Source organism: Pinus tabuliformis, chromosome 8 (genome assembly GCF_031772625.1).
Source record: "Pinus tabuliformis cultivar Carrire ecotype Pingquan chromosome 8, CPIR1, whole genome shotgun sequence".
Taxonomy (NCBI): domain Eukaryota; kingdom Viridiplantae; phylum Streptophyta; class Pinopsida; order Pinales; family Pinaceae; genus Pinus; species Pinus tabuliformis.
This window is the reverse complement of record NC_142294.1, coordinates 1,290,061,676-1,290,089,097: the sequence shown is the minus strand read 5'-3', so window position 1 is coordinate 1,290,089,097 and position 27,422 is coordinate 1,290,061,676. Positions and strand designations below refer to the sequence as shown.

The 27,422-nt window shown below is 35.5% G+C and overlaps 1 pseudogene; it reads right to left on the bottom strand.

Annotated features, from left to right (window-relative positions):
- Nucleotides 1–594: 594 nt before the first annotated feature.
- On the bottom strand, nt 595–3,073 carry LOC149240175 (G-type lectin S-receptor-like serine/threonine-protein kinase At2g19130 pseudogene; annotated as a pseudogene).
- Between the last annotated feature and the right edge of the window lie 24,349 nt (nt 3,074–27,422).

The window sequence follows — 27,422 nt, the reverse complement described above, 5'->3', positions numbered from 1 at the left end:
AATATGCTTTAATTGTTTTGCTTTTAAAAAAATAAAAGAATATATTATATTTTTTAATATATATTTTAGAGGAAAAAAATATTGAAATTATATTTTTAGATTTTAATAAATTGTAAAAAAATTATTTTTTCTAAAAATTAAACTAAAATTTTGATGTGTAATAATTTTTTTAATAATATAAATTTATTATAATAATTTTTTAAAATATAATTAATTATACTAAATAAAAAATATACACAAACAACATCTACCTGCCCAAAAAAAAATCACATTACAAACCAACGTCATAACGTAACCTTCCAACAATAATCGGAAAGAAGACAACATAACATCCCGCCATACCTACACACATTACCCCACTCGCTCCACCATGTACAAATTGTTATTAAAGAGCAAAGAAAAGATATCCACGGGGAAGACCGCGTTGAAGTCGTCTTATCCAGAATCTGACTCTAGGTCTTTCGATCATCCATTTAAAGTTTTTTATGGTTCAAAATTAAGCTGCCATTCTTGGGATGATTGTAATCTACTTTAAACTCTAGGGTAAAATATTTAGATGTAAAGGAAAATGAAGATAGAATACCATGTGAAATCCTACAGAGGATTCGACGGATGATCACGGTTGTTGTTGCGTGCATGCGCAGAAGTATCTTTATCCCAGAAGAAAAGCACCAGACTCTCGGGTTTCAAGGCAAAGGTCTGTAAAGAGAGGGGAATTGGGGGCGGAGAGGGCACGTCTACAATACCTTCCAATATTTGCAGCGCTTGACTCATCGATGGCCTCTCATCTTCGTCGTCCTGGATGCACCATCCCGCAACGATGGCGGCCCTTTTGACCTCCTCTGCGTCTGCATTGTTCATCAATTTCTTGTCCAGCACCTCCATCGCGTTGCCGCCATTGATTTGAGTTGCAGCCCACGCAGGAAAGAACACCTGATCGCTGGATTCTGAGTCCATGTCCATGTTTCTTCGCCCTGCAATTATTTCAAGCAATGTCATGCCAAAGCTGTAGACATCGGCCTTTACAGTGATTGGTAGGCCAGAGAGCCACTCTGGGGCCAAGTACCCTCTGGTTCCTCTAAAGGTCGTCAGCACTTTACTATGCTCTCTGCCCATAAGCTTCGCCAGCCCGAAATCGGCCACTTTGGGGTAGAAATTGGAATCCAAAAGGATGTTCTCGGGCTTGATGTCGCAGTGAATGATGCAGTCCCTGCACTCGTCATGCAAGTACACGATTGCCCGGGCAGTCCCTACCGCGATGCTAAAGCGCGTTTTCCAGTCCAGCAGCTTGCTCTCAATCTCATCATCATCATCGCTCTGGCTTTTGTGGAGTAAGGAGTTGAGGGAGCCATTGGGCATGTATTCGTAGACCAACAGTCTTCTTGAGCCTTCGGTGCAAAATCCCCGCAACCTAACCAAATTCACATGCTGCATAATTCCGATGGTGCTCACTTCCATGCGGAATTGCTTCTCTCCTTGGTTCACACCCTCCAACCTCTTAACAGCCACGACTGAACTGTCCCGTAGAGTCCCCTTGAAGACGGAGCCGAAACCTCCACCTCCAAGCCGCTCAGAAAAATTCTTCGTTGCAATCTGCAGCTCTCTGTAACTGAAGACAGTAAGAGCAACCGGCGCATATTCTGTTGCAGTCAAACCAGGACGCCTACAATACCAGACAAATAGAAGCACAATGGCCAGAATAGCACCCAGCCCACCCACCACGCCGCATACTACGCCAGCCAGAGTCACCTTCGTGTTGGCATTATAGTTTTCGGTCAAATCGGAGGCATCTAACCGTAAAAAGAGGGATATCCCATTGGGGGTATCGTACATATCTAGCAGTTCTCCAAACCACATTACACACGTCTGCGAAGAGCCGTTAGCAACGAAGGCATATGCAGTGCACGAACAATTGCTGAGACAGGTCGCCTGGCACTGCCCTTCCCCTCTGTATGGAACCCCTTCAGGGGGTGTAGATTTACCACTCAACTCTACAAATCCATCGTTGGTTGTCTCATTTCTGGCGTGGATGCATCGTAATGGCACCTTCCGAACACAGCCGTTCGACCACTGTAGAGAATCCCATCCATGGCTATCGGTTAGGGACAAAGCTGGTCACGCAATTGCAGGACTGGATATTGTCATTGTTACATGACCCATAAGCGCCGCATAAGGCATACACCTTGCACTGATCCTTGGGCTGTGCCCAGAAAATTCTCCATTCGTTATTTCCGACCATAATGTACACTCGAAGTTGTCCATCTTCTCCCATGACAACACGCGACAGATAGGGCGTCCGATTGTCTTTCACAGAAACAGTGAAATACTTGTCGGAACCATTATTGCAAAAGTTGAAATCGTAGAGGTAATCCTGCCCCGTCTGTGGAATTTCGCTGAAGATTAGGCCACTGCTTTCCCCGTACTTGATTTGATTCTTCCACAACAAAACGTATTGGTCGGATCCTTTTGGATCCATCTGAAGGGAGAAGCGCCCAGGTCTCGGATCCCAAGGGCTCAGCCAGGACGTCACAGCCTGGCTGATACTAACGCTCATCCCGGGTAACCATGTATTTCCCGGATGGTCGAAGCTCTGCCAGATGATATCAGAGGTTTTCTTGGAACTCAGCACAACCAAATTACCAGAATCCATTATCATAGCAGAAGAAGGTTTCCTCATGTTTCCTTTCGTGGACCACAGGATGGATCCCCCATAAGACAGGAGGAGACTACCGTCCATTGTGAGATTGAGAACGCCTGAGTTGTTCTGCAGTGGTTGCTCTCTGTTGGCCACCCAAACAATTGTCTGTGGTGAGATGGCATACCAAATACCCACATACCAATTTTTAACATTGTTGTTGTTGTTGATGAGATTGAAGAATCCCAAAGTGAACGTCCCGCCCTTAGAAATGCGGGTGTCAATGCCTGTCAAAGAGGCCCCTAACACAATGCTGTTTGAAGCTGCGTCACCGGCATCCCCCTGTTTTATGTGAAGTAGCAAAACCAAGAGGAGAAAAAAACAATACAGGACCCGTGCCTCTGGTTGTTGCTGCATCATGCAAATTCTACTAACCATTATGAAATCAATTAGCTGCGACAGGATACTCTGAAACATAACAAGCCACTCGTATTGTGCGTTAACTTAATCCCGAACTAGAATCCTGTAATCTGCCCAATTTGAACAAATGGATTGGGTGAATGTTAGAGGATATTCAATTCGAACGAGTCAATACGGTATATTGGAGTAGGCCTTCAATTGTCAAGTGACTGGTAATTAAATACACTAATACAGTCTATGACTCGCCTAGAATTGTGAAGTGACTAGTAATTAAATGGACTAATCTGACCTTCAATTGTCAAGTGACTGATCTGATAGTTAATCGACTAATATATTTGAACGAGTCAATACGGTATATGAGTGACCTGCAATTGTCAAGTGACTAATAATTAAATCAACTAAAAAGTTTGAGCGTGTCCATACGGTATATGAGTAGACCTTCAATTGTCAAGTGACTGATCTGATAGTTAAATCGACTAATATATTTGAACGAGTCAATACGGTATATGAGTGACCTGCAATTGTCAAGTGACTAATAATTAAATCACCTAAAAAGTTTGAGCGTGTCCATACGGTATGCGAGTCGCCTGCGATTTGTTGGGTATTTTTCAGTGGGGAGAAAATACCAAAACCAAGATTCAAACTAAATACAGAGGCAATGCTCTGTTTTACCTTACTCCAGGATCCTTTTGTGCACAGGAAGACTAAAAAAAAAATCACTGAGAGACAGAGTATTTCACCATAAAAAAACTTTCTATTCATTAAAACCTGATACAAAGATTTACCACTGTAAAATCATTTTCATATTCACTGCTGTAAAAAAAAAACTTTTACAGGCTGCTGTAAAACAAAACTTTACTGCTGTAATAAAGATTTCATACTCCCCGCACTGCTGTGCATTTTTCATCTTGCAAATAAACAAAGTTCAACCAAAAACTTACGCTCCACCATTTTCGTATTTTACTTTACTTCACCGACAGTAAAAAACATACATACATGTTTTATATAAGCTCCCACGTTTTTCATTTATGCAATATGCACTGCTGTGCGTTCATGGGAGTCAACCCCTGTTTTTTTTCGCTCCAACAAAAACTACAACACAAAAAAAACTTACGCTCGCTCTTACATAAAAAAATATAAAAAACATATTATAATATATGCCCATGACTATATTTAAACACATGGGACGTATGCCCATTATTTCATTAATGGCCGCCACCATAAACTACGTAAACACATTAAATGCATTTAATTCCCTTCTCAGCGGTCAACAAAAAACTTCACGCAAAATCTGACTTGTCGGGGGCCCGTGCACCTTCCGGAGATCGACGGCGAAGAACACGCAGGGAGATCGGACGGTGGAGAGGATATCGGAAGGCACTTAACTGCTGAGCTTTACCTCCCGATGGGTCAAAGTTGCCTACGTCAGGCAAGAGCCACGTGCCAGCACCAAATTGCATCGGAGCAGATAGTACGGAAACAGCTTTTCGTTTGATAGCGGTGCGATATGCCCTGGCCGGTTTGTGGTTTCATGCTGGCGGTTTTGGGCTGCGTACGTAGGGCGTTGAAATTACATTTTCAACACTCCCCTTTAATTTCAACTGCTGGGCATTCGGTCATACCCAAACACTTCCTCAAAAATTCAAAGCTTTTCTGATCCAGCGGCTTTGTCAAGATGTCCGCAACCTGTTCTTGAGTCCTGCAGTGTTCTAGGACAATTTCTCCATTGTTCACCAATTCTCTGATGTAGTGAAACCTTGTATCAATGTGCTTCGTTCTCTTGTGAAACACTGAATTCTTTGACAATGCAATAGCTGAGCTATTGTCACAAAAAATCACTGTCGCTTTTGCCTGCTCTTGGCCTAAGCTTCTCAACATTCTTCTCATCCACACTGCCTGACATGCTGCTGCTGTAGCTGCCACATATTCAGCCTCTGCTGTAGACAATGCTACAATGGACTGCTTCTTAGAAGCCCATGAAATGGCTCCTGAACCCATATTAAAAACATAACCGGAAGTGCTCTTCCGATCATCTACACTTCCAGCCCAATCACTGTCAGTGTATCCAACCAAATCTGAATGTTCTGAGGTATTATATAAAATTCCAAACATTTTGGTACCTTTGACATACCTCAAAATTCTCTTTGCTGCCTGCCAATGTGCCTCCTTTGGCCTCTCCATGAATCTGGAAATCAAACTAACAGCATACATTAGATCAGGCCTAGTTGCTGTTAAATACATAAGGCTGCCTACAATACTTTTGTATAGGCTAGGATCAAAATCCTTGCTGCTGTCCTCTCTGCTGAGCTTTAATCCCATCACTGTGGGAGTGATTGCTGCCTTGCATTCTTCCATCTTAAATCTGCTCAAAATTTGATTTACATATCTTGCTTGAGATATAAAAATTCCTTTTTCATTTTGATCTACTTCTATGCCTAAGAAGTATCTCAACAAACCCATGTCAGTCATTTCAAATTCATCCTTCATGACTGATTTAAAATTCTCAATAAGATAAATATCATTTCCAGTGAAAATAACATCATCTACATACAAGACAACAATTAAAATTTTACCATCCTTTTCCTTGATGTAGACTGTGGGTTCTCCTTCACATTTGTCAAATTCATTATCCAATAGATATGAGTCTATCCTGCTGTACCATGCTCTTGGCGCTTGCTTCAGCCCATAAAGAGCTTTCTTCAACTGGCACACTTTGTGCTCTTCACCTTTCTTCTCATATCCGAGAGGCTGTTCCACATAGACCTCTTCCATTAACACTCCATTTAGGAATGCTGATTTCACATCCATTTGGTAGACTTTCCATTTGTTTTGTGCTGCTATGGACAGCACTGCTCTCACGGTTTCCATCCTTGCAACCGGTGCGAAAGTCTCCTCATAATCTCTCCCATACTGCTGCTTGTAGCCTTTGACAACCAGCCTTGCCTTGTGCCTTTCAATCTTGCCTTCAGCATTGCTTTTGGTCTTGTAGACCCATTTCACACCAATGACTTCTTTGCCTTTTGGTAGCTCAACCAAATCCCATGTTTTGTTTCTCTCTATGGCATTCATCTCCTCATCCATAGCTTCTATCCATTTCCTATCTTTAATTGCTTCCTCGAAATGAATAGGATCATCAACATGACAATATAATGCAAACAAGGAATTCATTCCTTCATCATAAATGTCACTTAGATTTCTAAACTTCTTACCTCGTTCACTTGGTGTGCAAGTGCTTGAAGATGCACTTGAATTTCCTCCTTGTGGTGTGCTTGGAGAAGCACTCTCATTGATCCTCAATGGTGTACCTTGCTGTCCTTGTGTTGTCCTCAATGGTGTCCCTTGCTGTCCTTGTGTTGGCGCTGCTGTTTGGGGATTCATTTCAGCCACTTCCTCTTCATCTTCATCATGAGACAAACAGCTCTTGACATTCACTGTTTTCTCTATGCTTCCATCCCAAGCTTCCTCTTCAATGAATTGAACATCCCTGCTGACAAAGAACTTCTTGGTAGATGGAATGTACAGCCTGTAGGCTTTGGATTCATCACTGTATCCAATGAAGATGCATTTCTCTCCTTTGCTGTCCAACTTCCTCCTTAGCTGATCTGGTATGTGTGCATAGGCCACACACCCAAAAACTCTCATGTGGGTGACTCCTTGCTTTCTCCCACTCCATGCCTCTTCTGGCACCTTGTTCATCACTGCTTTTGTAGGACACCTGTTCAATATATAAACTGCACAATGTACAGCTTCAGCCCAATACTCATTTGGCAAATGCTTTGCCTTCAGCATGCTCCTCGCCATATCCATGATGGTTCTGTTTTTCCTTTCAGCAACTCCATTTTGCTGCGGAGTGTACCTTGCTGTAAACTGTTTATGAATTCCATTTTCTCTACAAAATCTTAGGAATTCCTTGGAGATATACTCACCTCCTCTATCAGTTCTCAATACTTTTATGTGCAGCCCGCTTTGGTTCTCCACAAGTGCTTTGAAATTTTGGAATTTCTCAAACACTTTACTTTTGTTTTTAAGGAAATATATCCAAGTCTTTCTTGTACAGTCATCAATGAATGTCAAGAAATATAGGCTGCCAGCTAATGATGGAGCTTGCATTGGTCCACACAAATCTGAGTGGATGATCTCTAAGGGTGTCTTTGCCCTTATGCTCTTCCCTGATGGAAAACTTTCTCTATGTTGTTTTCCCAAAATGCAGCCTTCACATAGGCTGTCCGGTTTCTCTATCAATGGTAATCCCTTTACCATTCCTTTCCTACTCAACAAATTTAGACCTCCAAAATTGAGATGACCAAATCTCAAGTGCCACAACCAATTCTCATCCTTTGGCACGCTTTGGAAAGCCTCTTGGGTAACTGCTGCAATTTCATTTTTGTTTTTCAAATCTGCCCTAATCCTCAAGGGGAACATCCTGTTCCTTGTCATCTTCACTTCAGCAATGCATCTTTTGCTGGGTGGTATATCCATGATGGTGCATACATCATTTTTAAAGAAAACATTGTACCCCTTATGGACAAGCTGTCCAACACTCAAGAGGTTACATCTCATTCCGGGGACATAGTATACATCTGCTATGGTTTTCTTTTCTCCTTGCTTTGAAAGTATTTTTATTTCTCCTTTTCCCATAACAGACACTTTACTATCAGTTCCTAGTGTGACTTCTGATTTCACATTTTTATCTAGGGCAGAAAAGAAGGCTATGTTTCCGGTCATATGGTTGCTGCAACCTGAGTCTAAAAACCATATGTCCTCACTATGTGTTTCAGCCATGTTACAAGCTAATAGGACATTTTCTTGACTGTTGTTTTCTCTTGTAACATTTGCATTTTGTCTGCTGTTCATATCATGTTGTTTCTTTCTACAATCACTAGCATAATGTCCATACTTTTTGCAATAATAGCATTGAACATTAGATTTATCATACCTTTGTCCTTGAGCATGATGTTGATCTCTTTGTTGGCTGTTGCCTTGACCTTGGTTCTGATTTGGATTGCTGCCTCTTCCTTGTGCATTTGATGAGCTGTTCCTTCCTCCTCTGTTCTGGCTTCTACCTCTTCCTCTTCTGTTTCCTCTTCCTTGACCTCTTCCTCTTCCAAAGGACATCTGGGTCTTGAAGGCTTGCTCAAGGGATGAGTTTTCATTCCTACTCAACCTCTGCTCATGAGTTATCAGTGATGCATGTAGCTCATCAACTGAATAACTTGAGAGATCCTTTGTCTCTTCAATGGTGGTGACTATGGCATCAAACCTTGAGGGTAAGACCCTCAATATTTTCTCCACAATTCTTCTGTCTTCAATGGTTTCTCCATGAGTTCCCATTTGTGTGATTACACCAATCACATGAGTGAAGAATGAGTCAATGTTATCTGACTCCTTCATGTTCAAGTTCTCAAAATCCTTTCTCAGCAATTGTAGTTTTGCTGTCTTCACTCTCTCCATGCCTTGATAGGCTGTCTTAAGGGTTTGCCATGCTTCATTGGCTGTCTTAGCTGCTGCTAACCTTGGAAACATACTCTGGTCTACTGCTAGATACAACAACACACAGGCTTTTGAGTCCTTCTTCCTATTGTTCTTCAGCAGATCCTTCTCTCCCTGAGTTAATGCATTGAACTCAGTTTCATCTGCTGGTTCTTCAAAACCTTCTTCAACTATTTCCCATAAATCTTGGGAAGCAAGCAGGGCTGTCATAGTTATTGACCAGTAGTCATAGTTCTTCCCATTAAACTGTGGGAGCTGGGTGTTAAACAAACCCATGCTTGTGCTAGCCATTCCTTGACTGTATATTTTTTTTAAAACAACTAACTGTCTTCTGCAATAACAAAAGAAATGCTTTTGAAGAATACCTGAATCCTGAGCTGTCTGAGTCTTCTAACTGCCTGAGAGGTTTTGCTGCTGCTACAAACCTTCTCCCTTCAGCTTCTTTAACTTCTTTAAAGAGCCTGAGCCTGCTCTGATACCAATGTTGGGTATTTTTCAGTGGGGAGAAAATACCAAAACCAAGATTCAAACTAAATACAGAGGCAATGCTCTGTTTTACCTTACTCTAGGATCCTTTTGTGCACAGGAAGACTCAAAAAAAAATCACTGAGAGACAGAGTATTTCACCATAAAAAAACTTTCTATTCATTAAAACCTGATACAAAGATTTACCACTGTAAAATCATTTTCATATTCACTGCTGTAAAAAAAAACTTTTACAGGCTGCTGTAAAACAAAACTTTACTGCTGTAATAAAGATTTCATACTCCCCGCACTGCTGTGCATTTTTCATCTTGCAAATAAACAAAGTTCAACCAAAAACTTACGCTCCACCATTTTCGTATTTTACTTTACTTCACCGACAGTAAAAAACATACATACATGTTTTATATAAGCTCCCACGTTTTTCATTTATGCAATATGCACTGCTGTGCGTTCATGGGAGTCAACCCCTGTTTTTTTTCGCTCCAACAAAAACTACAACACAAAAAAAACTTACGCTCGCTCTTACATAACTAAATATAAAAAACATATTATAATATATGCCCATGACTATATTTAAACACATGGGACGTATGCCCATTATTTCATTAATGGCCGCCACCATAAACTACGTAAACACATTAAATGCATTTAATTCCCTTCTCAGCGGTCAACAAAAAACTTCACGCAAAATCTGACTTGTCGGGGGCCCGTGCACCTTCCGGAGATCGACGGCGGAGAACACGCAGGGAGATCGGACGGTGGAGAGGATATCGGAAGGCACTTAACTACTGAGCTTTACCTCCCGATGGGTCAAAGTTGCCTACGTCAGGCAAGAGCCACGTGCCAGCACCAAATTGCATCGGAGCAGATAGTACGGAAACAGCTTTTCGTTTGATAGCGGTGCGATATGCCCTGGCCGGTTTGTGGTTTCATGCTGGCGGTTTTGGGCTGCGTACGTAGGGCGTTGAAATTACATTTTCAACACGATTGTCAATTTACTAGTAATCAAATGGACAAATAACTGCCGTAGTTTGTTTTCATGTTCTATTGAAATGCGCCGATCATTATTAATTATAATATTTATTTTTATTATTTTGGAGTTGATTTGAAAATTTTATCAACTTTGTATAATTTAATTTTGAATATTTAAATTTATTATTTTTTTTATATTATTTTAATTTATTTTTCTAATTTGATTATCTATAGAAATGTACATGTTATTGTTCAATGAATAGATTAATGAACCGAAAGTAAACATGTCTTATTATAAAATATGATCCATTAAATTTATTTGACCTATTTTTTTTATATAATTAGCCATTTTAAAAATCTATTGACACAAATATCAATTACATAGGTAAAATATTTAATTATAAAATATCAAAATTTAATTATCAAATATAAGTAAAACTTAATAACATTTTACAATAAATATTAAAAATAATAAAAGGTTATATAGTACCTTTAGTAAAGATTTCTTTGTGGTAAACCTACAAATTAATATACATGGATGAAACTATGACTTATTGGCCACTATATAAGTGTTTCTACATTGTTACAATTAATTATATGTTTTTACTAATTATATTTTCTTAAATTTATAATTTTTTCGTTTAATTATAATATTTTCATAATTTTTTATTTTTATTTTTAAATTAAACATAGATTTTTTTAATTTTTAGTTTTTATTATATAATATTCTACTACAATTAATTAATGTTTCCCTATGTTTCAAACAATTAAAATTTTATAATTTATTTTTTTTAAATAAAAAATTCTGTTCTTTAACCAAAATATTTTCATAATTATTTAATTTTACAAAATAATATGATAAGCTATAAAATATCTAATATATTTTTAAAAAGCAGGTAAGTTATTGAAAATGTTTATGGAAATAAAAATTTATACACTTCATGATAAGGACTAATAAAACATTATTATGGTTGTTGGATAGGATTAGATTCTCCCCTACACAATGCAAATAACAAAATATCTTAATTTACCAATCAATCAAATATAAATAGACCAAATTCTAAAATAATAAAATATCTCAATTTACTAATTAGTGAAATCTAAATAGTCTATATTACAAAAACAATAATTTGAATTCAATATTTTTACTTTAATGTAACTATATTTAAACTAAGCACTTCGAAGAACCTACTATGTAGCACTTGTTTATGGTCCTATTCTAATTAGATGGGACAATTAATATATAAATAAAATTTTATTTAGTAAAATGGTTCATTTTACAATAAGATGTGTAATTCTTATTTTTCTAAAGTTAAAGTTGACCCATAACTTTTTCTATATATGTTTAATGGTGGGGCAATTAATATATAAGCAAAATTTATTTATCAAAATGATCCATTTTACAATAAGATGTGCAATTCTTTTTTTTTTCTAAAGTTAAAGTTGACCCATAACTTTTTCTATATATGATTAATGGTAAATGTGTGCATTGGTAAAGCATTATTAGAGTTGCAATAGCGCTTTTGTTATATTTATGAAGTCTTTGTTTATATCAATCACATTAATATTTTTAATATGTTTGTGCTAATTTTACCTATACTGAAATGTGTCAAAACTTTTGTAGAGTATTAAACAGAAATATATAAAATACATTGAAATTAGTACAACCATAAATGTAGTTGATATAAACAGATAAATCTATCATATCAAACACATTGATTATTAATTTGTAAAACTTAATTATAAAGTTAATATTAATTTGTAAAACTTTTTTTTTTTTGTTTTTTTAGCAAATCAACTTTATTATTATTAATTCCGTATAACAGTGCTGTAGTAATTATTATTTACTTACAGTAGTATTTCAAATTTTAAATAATAATAAAGACTAATGTAGTATTAATAATTATTTCATTCATTAAAAATAAGGTCAGAAACCTAATGCAAACCCTAGGCGCCTTTTTTAAAAATCGCTGTGACCAATTGATAAAATCAAATTTAAAATAACTTAAATTTTTTAATTTAAATTAATAATTCCTTAATATTACTTCGGAAATTAATATCAATTCTTTAATACTAATTCCGGAATAAATATGAACTTGTCCATGCATTCGGAATTTCAACAAGTTTTGATGACGGGAATTTGAGAGTTTTGACGGCATTGCCTCATGTCGGGCAATTCCTCTGTCAAATTCCGTGCCTTCATGGAAAGCAATGAGCGCAGAAGCATGAATTTTAACAGGGATTTATTGCAGGTTCTGAGAATATGGAAATCAGCAGTAGCAATATCGATTAGTGCGGATTCGAAGCTCCGGTTTTCCGAAAAACAAAAAAATTGGGATAATGAAATTAGGAATTTTTAGAAAAATGTTCCAGAGGAAAAAAATTGAACCCCTTTTTTTTTTAAAGATGTCTGATTAAAAAATGTAATAAAGAAAAAGCAATATATGCAAGAGCTTTAGCACAGATTTAGAATAATATTGACTTAACAATGCAACAAAGAAAACAATGGTTACTATTTACAAAATTTTTTATTTTTTTTTCTAATTTAGTCTAGTATTGGAGAATCTGGAGTTAATTCAAACTAAAAACTCTAAAATATATCATATTTAAACAATACCATAACCATAATGATTTAGAATGACAAAGGTGATCCCTGAAAGGAGTCCCTATTTCTTCGTCGTCCGTAAGTCATTTGAGTGGTTTCTGAGAAGAAACATGCTATAAAAAATTGAGTTCGGTGTACCCATAACCCATAGAATTTAACCCTTGGACACTGTTGTTCAATGAGACTTTATGGGAGGGAAAATAAAATGTTAACCAACCTTTGATGATGTTTGAGGAGGACAACGAAATGCTGAGCTTATATAGTGTATATTAAATGCATGAGTACATAGGGTTTGTTGGATTTGTAATAAAGTTAATCAGATATTATAGTCAAAATATTTTTAACTTTTAATTTGTAAAAAGGAATTATAAAAATTAAACTAATGGAAAATATCAATAGCTTATAAAAGAGTAATAAAATTATACACTATATAAAAGCAAAGATATATTGCAATCATCAATTATTTTGAAAATTTTCTGAAAATATTTGTATTTAATAATAAAATTCCTCTTATATTTTTAAATAAAATTTGTATCAATATAAGTTTATATAAAAATGGGAAATTATAATCAAATTACAATTCAATGAATTTGTATCTACTAGTTGTCTTGTAAATGTTTATGTAATCAGATCCAAGTGTTTGGAAAAATAAGTAATGAAGGTATATGCAATTCCCCATATGCACATGGAATCGGGTGCAAGTATTTTTGAAAATACATGGAAAAACTACATAAAAATGGAGTGGTTCAGCTACGCGAAGGAATTGCCTGGATTCCGTTCCCGCCCAGAAACTCCAGCAGACATTCTTCCAACCCACGATGCGGCACCGTGTGATGTGTTTTTGTCACCGTTACAATCTAAATCTATCTAGATGCTACTAGATGTGACTCTCTGTCTCCGTCTCATTAATGCCAACGGGTGGCGAGTGAACTCCATTCAATTCAAAATAAAAATGGACAAAACTGCGCATTTTCTCTTCGCTTATTGCTCCCCTTGCAGAACCATCAAAACCTGCGCTGCTGCTTCCCCTGCAAAACGAGAGACCACACCTTGGCGCTCAACCAATTACTCAAGTTTCAAGCTTTCACCTCACCTCAACTACAGGGCCATTCAAAGGGCTTCTGGTTCTTTTTTGGATCAATTTTTGTATGCCCATAATGAGTTGAAGACTGTAGAGACCATGAAGAGATAGAAAGGCTATATTTCAATTACTGGTGCAGGTGAAAAATGGGGTGTTAGCAGAGGAGAACCATGAGCTGAAATGCATAATTAAGAAGCAAGAGTAACTATGCTTTAAAGTTTAGCCAGCTTCCCTAGCTTCTCATGCTTGTTTCGCTACTTTGTTACAACCAACGTTTCTAGATTCTTTTACAACTTGATCAGATTTTTTCCGGGTTAGTTGAATCATCTTAAGTCTCCAACAATATTGTCCATTGCACCTCAAAATAATCATATCTTGTTCTATGGGTATAATCTTAGCATTTTGTTTACAATTTTTTTTCCAAAGTATTATAACTAGTCTCTTGGGGACAATCAGATGTCAATTATGGCCTTAAACTTTTACCTATTCAGGTATTTGCTACCTAATGCTGGAAAGCCCAATTAAAACCTTCACACCCAAAAGCTTTGATTCAAATAGACCCAATAATCACAGTGGTTTGATTTTCTACCTACAATGAGCACTTGCCCAACAAATTCCCAAAACCAAAACAAAACTCAAACAAAAACAATGTTCTATAGAACAAAACCTCTCTTGATATTCATTTTCACAAGAGGGACCAAATTATATCAGAGCTTATTAGTCAAGAGATTCTTCTTTTTGTGCATACTATGGAGGTGAGGTCTAGGTCTTATTTTATAGTTTATTCCTTGAATATAAAGGGCTTCAAGGAGCTGAATGTTGGAGGAATTTTAAGGAGGGAGTTTCATGTTTATCTTTAGCTACATGCAGTTAAGATGGAAATAGAAAATGGTGTAACACCTGATCTCATTAGTATAGAATTTTAGTAAGACAAACCTTTAGCTAAAATTGCAGGACATCCTAGTAGGAGGCATAAATTGTCTCTATTTAGCCAATCAAGGCAAGGTGGAATTTCCTTCTCTAGGCTTAGCATTTCTACAGGATCAAACTACTAGTAGGAAATATGACATTGTAACAACCATAAGGATACTTATATCTAACAATATCGAAAGAATTCAATTTGGTTCTTGTACTCCAACAAAATTTGTCATTCGATCTTATATTGAATTTGTGAAAAAAATTATCTGCAAAAACGACATATTTGTGACATGTTCGAAAATAAATTATCTTACAAAAGAAAGACAACAGAAGAAGTCACAGTTGGTGGAGATCTATATAAAAATTTGACATTTGCTATTGTTTCTGGGAGATTGGAGGACTTGATGGACATGAAAGGAAAAACTTAGTTGTTCAAGCCATCTGTTTAATGTGGGGAAAATATTTACCCTTAAAAATTTGTTATTGGCAAGGTGGCCTTTAAAATGTCCTTAATGAGCAAGAGCTTCTGTTGTAGCACAGGAATATATAAAAGAGTTAAAGGTGGAGGGCTTATGAGCAGTCACAAATATTTAGACAAGGAAGTTTCAAACCATCAATGGCATGGAGCTTTCCAAGCCAACCATGGAAGATAGGAACAATCCTTTGTTTACAAAATTGTTGTACTTGATAAGCTTATCAATTTGGTCCAAATAAGTTCCTAGCCCAAAATTTCAGCCACCTTATGGTCCATCCTGATGCTAATCGATCCAAAAAAAATCTCCATGATTCATACTCAGACATGGTATAGAAATACAATACCCTCCCATCCTTATGGGTTTCCTTGACAATAGGTGTAATGAATTGAACAAGAAATGAGGGAGTATTGAGTAGGGATGGCTAGAAAGAGTGTACGAAGTTGATCAATAATCCTTTGATGTGCAAACCATCATGATCTTGATCTTCCATAATCATAGGATTGCCATATCTCAAAGATTTGATACTGCCATATTCCTTTTCATGTTGCAAAACAAGGATTTGTTGGATATGTTGAATCTCAACATTTTCCATGATTTGTTTATTGTTTGTTCCCTTACATTCAACAACTTACCTCTGGAAGGAAACACACCATAATGGTTTTGACCAACAATAGCCAACCCTGCCATCACAAGGGCCTTACCTGACTCTCTATTTGTTAAAAACATAGTACATTCCTTAAACTTCCTGCTCCTTGTATCATTTGCATCATCAAGCTTATACCATTGGTTTGAGAGAGATGACCTAATAAATGCATAGAAATTCCTATCCAGAATACTCTTGTGGGCCAATCTACTCTAAATAATGTGTAATTTACATATACTTTTGTTTTCATTTAAAGGAATATATTTTCTATGAATTTTTCCATTTGTTACCTTCACGAAGTAGGAAATATACAATAGGTTCATTGTCTTTTCCATAAGCATCACAGAAAACACTAGTAGAGATTGGGATGCTAGAATTGTTTAATACGTGGGGCCCATCATTTTTACCAGCCAACTTTAGAGAGTTTTCACTACTTGGTACAACAAATCGTTGCTTTATGGTGTCCCCTTCATTGATAAGACCATCCTATTCTCTGAAATTTGGCCAACTTCATTCACCTTTATTAGTAATACAGTTACTTTCAGCACTGCTAACACTAGCTATGCTTTTCTCTTTAGGATTTTCCTTCTTTTAAGGAGGACACAGCCATGTCCATGCTTTTGCCTCTGCTTCAATTTCGCTTGTACTTTGTTTATAAATCTTTCACTTTTCTACTATCTTAAGAGAAGATGAGAAAGGGTATTTCAGGAGTCACTATTTAGCATTGTTAAAGCTTATCAAAGCCATGGAAAATCATACTCAAGCATGTATTATTAGAAGTATCTTCTAAGCTAGAATCAATTTTTTTTCCTTAATTATCACAACAAACAAAAAAATCAGTTAGGAACTTTAGCCTCTTCAGCCTCATAGGCCAGTTGTTGCAGAGCTAGTGAGAGACTAGAAGCACATTTTCCTTAACTTCTACTACTTCCATTTTCGATCTGCTTTTTATGAAGTTTAGCATTCATAGATGTTGTTGCTACTTCCAAATCAATCCTTTCTAAAAACTGCTTGCCATTCCATGATGGGTGGTGACTTGAGATAAAAAGCACAACCTCAAGACAAAATTGGCAGGGATCACATTCCTAGCCAAACATATTCAGTGAACTAAATTTCCTAACAACACAGGAAGACATGGACTGTGATAAAGCTATAGCCTTGTAGTCACACATATATAAACAGACTCATAATGCTAATTGGCACCATGTCAAGCATGAATATTTTCATTTTTTATGTCTTTGTGCCTTGTTGTTTTATTTAGATTCATAATTTTATTGGGATTTATGGCTACTAATATACAAAGAAGTAACATTGTTTGAATGAATGTTCCATATGAAACACCATCAAATTCAGGTGACATTTGAAAGGCATGAAAGGAAAGAAGAATGGAATGGTTTATGACTATTCAATTGATTAGCAGTTAGTGGAATAGATTAGGAATAGATATCTTATTTTTTCAATTATATATCAATGAAATACATGTTGAATATTAAGAAATAGATAGTTGTCTACTTGTTTAACATGAATTTATTGTTATCTTATTTTCTAGGTCTTTGAAGTGTAAAAAATGGTGCAAAAGTGGCGTTTATGCATTGAAGTATCCTGCTTTCCAAATCCAGGTTGAGCAGTTGTTAAATTTTTCCTTTACAATATGGCAACAAATCATTTATTTCATGGAAAGAGAGAAGTGCCTGGAATGACGACAAACAATTAGGCATACTACATTGCCCTTGTTTAAGGACTAAAAGAGGCAAAACAACATGATGTGAATGATATTGAAGTCTTCACCAACTCAAAGCTAATATGTAATCAAATGAAAGGCATCTATCGGGTTCAAAAGGACAATTTAAAACTCCTTTATAAGGAAGCAATAAATTGGAGCTTTCAATTTCAATATTTTACCATCAATCACTCTGCAGACATTGTAAAGATGTCCAGTGATATAATGTCAAAATCATTATTAAGCACATATGCAGATGTCAAATATGACATATGATCACCATCCACTGCAACAGAAATCATTGATCACCATCAATGTAGATCCCCAATATGTGAATGGGTTTTTTTCATCATTTTTCTTGGGTCTATCATAGCATGGTCCTTTCATTAAAGAAGAACCTGTTAATGTTTTATTTTTCCCCAACTTGCAACAATTACGGTTTCTTGTATGGGAGACAAATTTATGGAAAAATGTATTTTGAGAAAAGTAACTGGTTCATGGCTTTGTGGTTATCATTAATACATTATGGTGTTTAATTAAATTTTATCTTTTAAATTTTGGCTGAAATCTTGTGATTTGTTTTTGAAGTCAAATCATTATTTGATATGTATTTTTATCAAAATATACAACTATTTTTGGTAGATTTACCCTGCAACTCCATGGACATTTCTTAATCTATTCATATTTCAAAAGTAGTTAATAACACCCAACATCAGGTATGACATCTTCTTCCCTCTTGAAACTGATTCAAGCTTTTATTATGCCCTTTATAATGATAATAGGGTTGGCACCAATCAAGATATAATTAATTTAATCATGAATGCATGCTTGCTGGGCACATCAAATCATGAAAAAATTACTGAAATTAATTTTCCATTACTCACATTTGGTGTGAAAATGTATTCTTTTGAGTTTCTCTTGAGTCAATTGGAACTTAATTCTTTTATAACGTTTTTTATTTGCAACCAAGTTTTTGTTGAGTTTCAAAAATTTTGGGAGTTATGTGGATTTTTTGACTTATACTTGAGTTCGAGCGCATTTTTTGTGATATTTTTTTATTTGATTTTTTTTCTACCAAAGTGAAGGAACCCTTTTGGACCTTTTAATTATTTTTTTGTAATTGAAGACTTGTGTTTATTTGGTAAAACATTGAGTTGAAAAATGCATTCAAGTTTAGGAATGAAAGCTTGAGACCTCTCTTTGTCTTTTCTTTTGGTGGATAATGCTTTTTTTATTATTAATGATGACAATACATACATGGTTATTTTCAACCAAAAAATGGTGTTACTAAGGGCAACAAAACTGGTTTGGAAGAAAACCATATAAAGTCTCAAACCAACCCTTAATACACCTAGCTGGTAAAGTTCCATGTGACATGCCAAAATCAAAGTCAAGGAAAGTCCATAACTAAAGGCCCTAACGAATAGTACATCATAAAATTTGGTATCAGATCTTGAGGTGGGCACTCCATCATTGTCCTTATGTTGGTGGCTTCTCCATTTCTTGTTTCTTTGGCTGAGTCTTTGGGGCACTAAAAGCACAGTGATTATTCTTTTTTTTCTTCTCACTCTTAGAAATTATTGATTGAGATTTGTTTAGCTTATCATTTGGAGGTTGGGCTAGAGGATGAGGCCACCTATGATGATTCTAGGTCTAGACAATGATCTACAACCCAACAAAAGTCATTGATGACAAGAGCTTAATTAAACAATATATTATTTCCTATGTTTCTAGATGAATAAAATTTTTGAGTTCGCATAAGCTGCCAAGTTTAGTGGAAATCCACAATTTACAGTAATTTATCTCCAATGAAGGGATTCCTTTTATGGGACGGGGATGTGAAGTAAGTGACTACACCAGGTCAATACCTATTTCTATGCAGAGTTGGGGAATTGGTATAATCAGGTTGTATGTTTTTATGACTCAAGCCGATTACCAAAAGTCATTTACTGCGGGGGATGCCAAGGTGGAGTATATGGAGGTTTGCTTTATAAACTTATAATATTTCCATATAATATGGGCCATAAAGGTGCATTTAATCTTAAAATTTGCTGGGGTAATGCTCATTGACAAATGATTGAAGGTTCAATCCCCAATAGAAATTTTTACTGTGCGAATGCAGTTTCCTTCTTTTCCTTCTAGAGCACAAACAATCCACATAGCACGAAGGGAAGGGTTGGAGTGGGAGTTCTAGGGATACCCAACCCACTCCATTCCTTCCATGTGTATTAAATGTTCTTGAATATATGAAAAGTTCAAAACCATCCCCTCCTTCAATGTTGGCTCAAAGAAGCAACCAAGGGCACCTACAATAAATAATAACATGTATGGGAGCCAATACTTAGTGAAGATTTGAAATTATGTTGCTAAGGTCTTTAGATTATAAATCCATTTACCAAAATTCTTTTCCTACATTTGGATACGCATGTCCCATTTTTTCTCAAGTTTTGCTTGAAAAGAGAGAGGAATTCCTAGGAATTTGAAAACCTAGCTTGACTTGACCCAAGCCCACCCTTGTGTTTTAAATCAATCTGGCATCTTCTGTGAGCTCTACCTTTAAGTTAGTTTTGCATGTGATCTCTACCTGTAGCAATAGATTTTCACTCATTGCATGTTTAGAGCTTAGGGCCTTGTAGAAAATGCCTAAGTATTCCATCGCACATTATCCATTGGCTCTTCTTCTAGAACATTGAGTTTTAGCCCATTCATAAGTTGATTTGGATATGATTTCTGCAGATGAATCCACTTTAATGAACTTTGCTCGACCCTATGAGCTATCAGACATACACTGGATTCTATTTGGAAAATTGATCAAAAAAATCATTAACTCTAGTTTACACCCATTAAGAGAGAGACAAGGTTAGGTCTTGGTGAATAATATCTGAAGAGCATTTAGAGAAATTGGCTCAAATGTAAGAGGTAGAGTAAAGGGATACCCCATTATCTTGTAATTTTTATTTGAAATTGGTTTTAATGAATAGGATGTTATGGCTATAATGACTAGGCCATTCCATGATGTCACAGATTGCAATAATATTGTCGATGATGAATCTCCCTTTGATGAAATAATTCTGCTCAGGTTTGATAATAATAATGAGAATATGCTTGATTATGAGTGTTTAGATTTGGTAAGACTATTACATGAGACACTCAACATAGTGATAGGGTTCCATCTCATAGTCACTTTGGAATCATTGGCCTTGGGTATATACTTGATAATACCTTTGTTGAAATTGGTTCTGAATGATTTCTTTGTGATGGATTCTTTGAAAACCTCTACAAAACGTCTAGATTGACAAAGTTCTAGGTAGCACTATAGAATTCACATTGGAATTCTGGGAAAAATCTTGAAGGCCAAACTAATGCTCTGGGGACTTTAGTGAGGTTTACTAATTTGAGTGATGTCCAATCTCAACAGTCCTTGATTGAATTAGATCTAGTTTCATCTCTTAGACAAGCGTTAAAGGCTGGAACTGTGCCAACAAAAAATTGGGCATGCAAGGTCTTGTAAAACATTTCTAGGAGCATTACAAAGCAAAACAGAGAACCTCACAAATGGGGTTTCAACCTTTCTAGGAAACTTTTCTAAATTGAAAACTTCAAAAAGGGAAATGTAGTTTAAAGGAATGCATTATTGAGGCTAGAGTTGTTCTTGATATCGTGGAGATCCTGAAGAACCAAAACCCAGAAGTTGTTTTAGCTGGGTTAAAATCTTTGGAGACATTATTGTTAGAAGAAAACATGTTAGAGGATGGTATACATATATTGTATAAATGCAAATCCATCGATCAATTGTTTCCATTGGCACACTTGGATTCTCATACTTAATCTGAAAAGTGTGTGGATCCACTAGAAGTGATTCTTAGGTTCCCACACATGAAAGGTGCCTATGGGTAGCTGGTCAAAGGTTTTTGGCTGTTGTTTCTACTTGTAGGGTACTATCACTACAACAGAAAGCCCGTAAGCTTCTTAGGAAATCGATGGTCCCATCATAATCTGAAACGTGCACCATAATATGGAGAGTTTTGTTCAGTGTACATATTCTTGAACTATAGTTTCAAATTCTATTTCATATTCCAATAGAATCCTACTGAATATGTGAGATGTCGGTTGAAGTATGCCAAAGTGTTTACTTAGTCTGAAAACAACCGTCTCAGAAAATGAAGATCACAATATTTTTTGCTTTGCAGGCTTTTGAACTATTTAAATCTTCCAATTTTAAATGAAAGAATACTTTGATGGAAAATTCACTTATGCTAAATCATATAAGACAAGGTTGTGTCTTCTGTTGAGGTCAATTTTAGGATCATATTCAAGATTATGGGAATAGTTGTAGAAGAAAATTTGTTTGGTTGAACGGGTGGAATAAATATATTAGTACATAGATATATATGTTGCTTTCTTACCTAAGTTCAAATCCATTAAAGAGGCTCTTTACAATGGGATTCACTCATATGTCATAGATCACCAGCAGGAGGAGAAGCTTGTCAAAGATTAAAAAGATAAACAAGAAAACACCTTGACAAACTCTAGGTTCTAGGACATGAGAAGATAGTTGAAGCTATTAAAATATCATGGTATTCTAACTACAGTATGTATATGGTGAATGAATATTAAAAATATAAACAACCAAATGATGTGAAAAACTCTAGGTACTAGTACTGGTGGTTCCATTGATTCTCTTATTGACCCTTATAAATATCATTGCCCAAAGAAAATGTAATCTTTGTAGAATCATTATCAATTTATCAAATAAATATAAATGGAAATCGTGTCACATAGTTTGTGACCTCATCCAAATGGTGTAAAAGGCAGACAAGAACTTATGTATTCTCTCCAGTCCCTAAAAGGAAGTTTGTTGGGTAGTACAATGAACTGAGAAATGATATGCACAAATTTCACAATGAAATCCCTGAACCACTACACCATTGGGTACTTTGAACCATTTCATCACAAAATGTACCTACCACAAATAAATGTTTCTTAATATAGGCATACTTGAAAAAATAATCTAGGTTTAAAAAACCAAAAAGAACAGGAAAGATTGAAAATAAAGGTGATGTCTATGTGACCATAGCCAAATATAGAAAATCTAAAGTTACACTACCAATGATAGAAACTTGTTGTATGTGGATGAAAGTAGTCTCATCAGATTCACTTTTCTACAAGGAACCCAAATATTTGCTGAGAATTGGCATGCAAGCCTTGAATAATCAGGAGTTGATGGTGTATCTCACCTTGCTAGAGAGAGTAGAATTGGCATGCAAGCCTTGAATAGTCAGGAGTTCATGGTGTATCTCACCTTGCTAGAGAGAGAAGAAAGTAGACAAGGAGTTGGGTTGGCTCTCAAAGACAAAACTACACCCAACTTTCAAAAGGATGGATAAAGCTAAAATCCACATCTTTGTTTTCTTATTCGGTTTGCTTCAATGATCCAACATTATCCCATTCTGTTTTCTTGTTCATTCTGCTAGTCCAAGTTTCATGATGAGAAAGCTTCTCAAGAGGGAAAGTGAACCCAAATGGTGACTTAGATTAAAGTGAAAAAATGTTCGCAATGTTTATATAGCTCATCAGAGAATGATCAAATGTAGAATGTGAACTAGAGAATGTTGTTGTGTTAATGAGAGAACATGCTTATTAATAGATCCTGTGGATTGAAGTTTTTTCAAGATGATAATATTATATATGTGTTGCAATCTTTAATAATTATCCATAAAACTGTAACATCAATATAAATCCATTAACCATGTAATGTTCAAAACGAAAAAAGGAAAGAAAATAACATAAATTTTGAAAAACATGTGTTGGAAAGAGAGCAATACAGTACATATATTAGAAACCCATAGATCGAAAAGTATAATACTACTTGTAGAGAAAATAAAATCTTCTTTCATCCAAAATTTTATCAAAGTCAAAAGAAGGAATCTAATTTGTTGCTCACATATGGAATTAAAAAACGATTCAAATACTTATGAATGGTAAATTTCAATCCATTTAGAGGACACCAATACATAAGATCGCATGAAAAAGTGTGAAATATGGCTAGCATAAATATTGTCCAATATACAGTGATATGGTGATCTTAAATATATGAAATCAGAAATAAAAATATGATTATGTCATGCTTTCACATAAGTTATCTTAGCCATTGCAGAAGTATTTTATTTTTAACAAAGTGAATCTCAATATCACATAAGGATAATGTTTCTAGTATGATAATATTGGTTGTGTAATAGAGTCACTGGTCATGTGCAAGTTCTCCTCTTCTATTTGAGCTTCTTTTTTCATGAGTGCCCCATAATACTTCTTTTCAGGACTATAGGAACCAACTGGCTCTCCATCACAATCCCATAACTTGAAGATGTTCCAGGCATAATGTTGCACATAAGAGGATGCCGCAAATAGTAACAAAACTATAAGAACTCTGCACTCAACAAATGAGCACAAGAAAAATACTAAGAATCACATTATATAAATTATATATCTATATATTGTATTTATTTTTATAAGATTTTTTCAAAACTCAGAATTGGGTCTAGTGACATGGAAGTTGTGATGCCTAAGAAAATGGTTTTTTTTTTTTTTTTTTAATACACTCTAGAAAGTACTTATCTAATCTTTGTGCATACCTCACTGATTCCCACTAGAGCTGAAGACCTTCCATGGATGATCAGCCATGATAGAAGATGATGCTTCTCCACTTCTTCTATAGTTACCTAGCAAAGTGTCATATGTTAACTCAATGGAATTTTCTAGAGCATCAAGGTATATGTGTGCACACAATAAAATAGAATGTCAAATGTACCTGGAATGGCAAGTAAGGTTGGATGGTCTTGCATATCCCTTTGGTCTTGGGTTATCGCCATGGTTGGGGATTGTTGCATTGCTATAAAAAGAAACATACCACATGTTAAAAAATGGTGATGATTAAATACTTAAATATAAAACCATGACTCAGGTGTGAAGTCGAAATCCATAATGTGCAAATTATTGGCTTCATCCAACACTTTTTTAAGCATACCAATCAAATGGTTTGTCTTCGTCAAAGTAGTAAGATGATTATCTAAAATGAGATGTCCATGGCTAAACAACTCCTCCCTTGACAAATGAAGTGCCTGAACATCTGCATCAACAATATTTGTGGCCATAAGAGTAGCATCGACATCTACATCATGGTTTTGAGGCTCTACATAGATCTCAGGCGGGACATTGCATATGTTATCCTCTACATGTTGATGAAGCAATGGATTTGAATTATCCAAGTGGAAATAAAACCAGTTAACCTTTATGGCATGCTTGAAAATGTTTCCACGGATAGACCATGGAATTCACACGATATAAAATCCGTACGATACCAGGTGACAAGGTATTTTTTACCTCGAGCTTTCTGACTTCTCACCCAGTGAGCACGGGCTATGCTCTCATGTGGACAACAATCAGTATCCATAAAAATTTTCTTGCTTGTTCCACTGATGATTCTAGCTTCTTTTCTTTCTTGTAGTTGTTTAGAAATCCTTCTTCTTTTAATATTTTCTGAAACCGATAACAAGGTTCATCTGTTGTTAGTAGCATATGCAATAACCAATCTATCCTTCGGGAACATTTTTTCCTTCTATTAGATAGAAATGTTGTTTTTAGGTAACAATTGTATGACTCAACAACATTATTGGTTTCCTAATTTGCATAAGGAAACTCCCGACAACCTTTCACCCACATACCTAATTGCAAATATAACCATGTCAGTCTCACTATATCACCTTTATAGAAGACAAAAATGCATATAATATAGAAATTTTGTTTACTTACGAATCTTATCTCCAGTGACCCAATTCTTGTGGAAATAGTCTAAGAACTTCTCTTCATCTACACATTTGATTAAAAAATTGATTGATTTCATCTTCCACTTCATAATTGAGAGCGTGTTTCATGATGCAACCTAACTCACTGAACATCTCATTGGATATTATGGAACTAGTTGCCAACCGATTGACATTTTTTAACCAAGCCCTCCGTACATGTCAAACACATAAAATCACATCATAACCTGTGATCCCCCTGCCATATTCCATGCATTTTAGTATGCTATTTTTAGAAAAAATGCAAGTTTGGTAATATCATGACAATGTTAAAGTTACCTCAAGGCAGTGATTTCAGCCAGTGCATCATCAACCATGAAAGCATTGACATTCCAATCAGGATGATTTTGAAAACACTTGTGCATGAGCTACTCCAACCATATTGCAATATCATCTTATGTGTTTCGTGATGCCATGATCCATGCAACTGGAATCCCACTTTGTTGTTCATTTAATTCCACGAGTGTATACAACTGATACTATCATATTCAACATTACATAAAGTCAAATACAAGTTATTAATCATTTTGAATGTCTACAACTTAAATAAATATATTCAATCAATCATTGGCATCTGACTTAACCCATGTTTATTTGTATTAAATGTTGAATCCATAGTTATCAAGCTATTGTGCGATAGCTTGACCATTGTCTCCAACATCCACTTTGTTTGAATCCCTATTACAAAAGAGATCTCCACACCAATGGGATTTCGGTAAAAGAAAAAAATCTTCCCAGTGCTTTTGATACCAAAGGTTTACACTCATTTCATTCTTATGTGAAGTTGATGATTTCCCTTTGCCAACCTATTATAGATATTTACAATATCTTTCCTGCATAAGAATAAATCTCTATCTCGAGCTGTTACATCCATGTCAACATGTCTCTTAATGTGGGTTCTATACACTATATCAATAGGCACTCCAAAAAAGAAACAACTCTCTACATATGCAAAAATGTCCCTTGAAAGCTTTGGCCTATGAAATGTCTTGGTATCACTTGAAGTGTTACATTGACCAGCTCACCATTCCCCATCTTCATGTTCATACATATTGAAAGTTAGTATTGCTCTATCAAAAATTTCATGCATAACTTTCACAAGAAAATGGCATTGGCAACCCCTCTTCTACACAAATGAGGTCCTTCGTTTAGCTAGAGGATATCCTCTTTGTCCTCTGGGCCAAATGAACAATGATAACTACACCAAAAATTTCAAATGTTAGTACATACAAAAAAATATAAACGTGGTTTCAAAATATCTAAACAATCCATTTTTTAAATGCTCACATTTGATATTGCAATGCAACAATAGCTTTTTATTTTGGTTATTTGTTTGTTTTTTGTATGAATTTATATGGAGCAATAGGATTTTCTTCCTCTCCTTTGATAAAGTCAAAAACTCATCCTAATGGGATTACAACAACTCGATCAATACTATTTTTTTTTTCAATTTATTTCTGTCCAAACCAAGTCTTTACTATAGAAGGTCATTTTGTCTTTGAAGTCTTGCACCTCAAGATCCATGATATGTTGCCATTTGCTTCACTTGTCCATTTTGAAATGATATGGTCAAACTATATGCAAGGACATCAGAACTGAAATTTCAAGATTAGCAAGTTATCCAACATATATATAAATACAAAACCTCTTTTATTATCTTTTTGAGGTCTGAAATATCAATCACTCTTAGTTCAATATTAGAAAAATTTAAATTTATTCATATTTGTTTTCTACACGATAGAAATTGACCTACACAATAAGTTATTTTTTCCTATAATTATAATGTTGGTGCAAGCCTAAATAATAGGCTTCATGCATATGTCATATTCATAAAAATACATAGAATATCATAACATACCTCATTTTTTCTCATCTGAGATGATTGGAAGCTCAGAAGAAACAATCGTGTTGGCTAAGCCAATGAATGAGTCTATGATGGAGCTAATATGTTTGATACATATTAATTCTATACACATTGAACATTAATTTCCAAAATATGAAAGTTCTTTGGATTTATGTTTCATTCTTCCTTACAATTTTTATTGACAATGAAAGCTTTTGATATGACTCCCTGGAGACCTAATTTTATTTCAGAGGCAGTTGGAAGTGCTTGGATC